The sequence below is a fragment of the Rhinoderma darwinii genome, unplaced genomic scaffold (assembly GCF_050947455.1).
Source record: "Rhinoderma darwinii isolate aRhiDar2 unplaced genomic scaffold, aRhiDar2.hap1 Scaffold_2246, whole genome shotgun sequence".
NCBI lineage: Eukaryota > Metazoa > Chordata > Amphibia > Anura > Rhinodermatidae > Rhinoderma > Rhinoderma darwinii.
The window spans coordinates 41,421-43,292 of NW_027462565.1; positions in this window are offsets into that span (position 1 = coordinate 41,421).

Consider the following 1,872-nt stretch of genomic DNA (forward strand, 5'->3'; position numbering starts at 1 on the left):
AGGTATTATTCAGTAACAGTATGGTGGTATTATTCAGTCACTATGTGGTTATCGTGTGGTGGTATTATTCAGTAACAGTATGGGGGTATTATTCAGTCACTATGTGGTTATGGTGTGGTGGTATTATTCAGTAACAGTATGGGGGTATTATTCAGTCACTATGTGGTTATGGTGTGGAGGTATTATTCAGTAATAGTATAGTGGTATTATTCAGTCACTATGTGGTTATGGTATGGAGGTATTATTCAGTAACAGTATGGGGGTATTATTCAGTCACTATGTGGTTATGGTGTGGCGGTATTATTCGGTAACTGTATGGGGGTATTATTCAGTCACTATGTGGTTATGGTGTGGCGGTATTATTCAGTAACAGTATGGAGGTATTATTCAGTAATAGTATAGTGGTATTATTCAGTCACTATGTGGTTATGGTATGGAGGTATTATTCAGTAACAGTATGGGGGTATTATTCAGTCACTATGTGGTTATGGTGTGGAGGTATTATTCAGTAACAGTATGGAGGTATTATTCAGTAACAGTATGGGGGTATTATTCAGTCACTATGTGGTTATGGTGTGATGGTATTATTCAGTAACAGTATGGGGTATTATTCAGTCACTATGTGGTTATGGTGTGGTGGTATTATTCAGTAACAGTATGGGGGTATTATTCAGTCACTATGTGGTTATGTTGTGTCGGTATTATTCAGTAACAGTATGGGGGTATTATTCAGTCACTATGTGGTTATGGTGTGGTGGTATTATTCAGTAACAGTATGGGGGTATTATTCAGTCACTATGTGGTTATGGTGTGGCGGTATTAATCAGTAACAGTATGGGGGTATTATTGAGTCACTATGTGGTTATGGTGTGGCGGTATTATTCAATAATAGTATGGTGGTATTATTCAGTCACTATGTGGTTATGGTGTGGAGGTACTATTTAGTAACAGTATGGGGGTATTATTCAGTCACTATGTGGTTATGGTGTGGCGGTATTATTCAGTAACAGTATGGGGCATTATTCAGTCACTATGTGGTTATGGTGTGGAGATATTATTCAGTAACAGTATGGGGATATTATTCAGTCACTATGTGGTTATGGTGTGGAGGTATAAATCAGTAACAGTATGGTGGTATTATTCAGTCACTATGTGGTTATGGTGTGGCGGTATTAGTCAGTAACAGTATGGGGGTATTATTCAGTCACTATGTGGTTATGGTGTGATGGTATTATTCAGTAACAGTATGGGGCATTATTCAGTCACTATGTGGTTATGGTGTGGAGGTATTATTCAGTAACAGTATGGAGTATTATTCAGTCACTATGTGGTTATGATGTGACGGTATTATTCAGTAACAGTTTGGGGGTATTATTCAGTCACTATGTGGTTATGGTCTGGAGGTATTATTCATTAACAGTATGGGGGTATTATTCAGTCACTATGTGGTTATTGTGTGGAGGTATTATTCAGTAACAGTATGGGGGTATTATTCAGTAACTATGTGGTTATGGTGTGGAGGTATTATTCAGTAACAGTATGGAGGTATTATTCAGTAACAGTATGGGGGTATTATTCAGTCACTATGTGGTTATGGTGTGGTGGTATTATTCAGTAACAGAATGGGGGTATTATTCAGTCACTATGTGGTTATGGTGTGGTGGTATTATTCAGTAACAGTATGGGGGTATTATTCAGAAACAGTATGGGGATATTATTCAGTCACTATGTGGTTATGGTGTGGAGGTATAAATCAGTAACAGTATGGTGGTATTATTCAGTCACTATGTGGTTATGGTGTGGCGGTATTATTCAGTAACAGTATGGGGGTATTATTCAGTCACTATGTGGTTATGGTGTGATGGTATTATT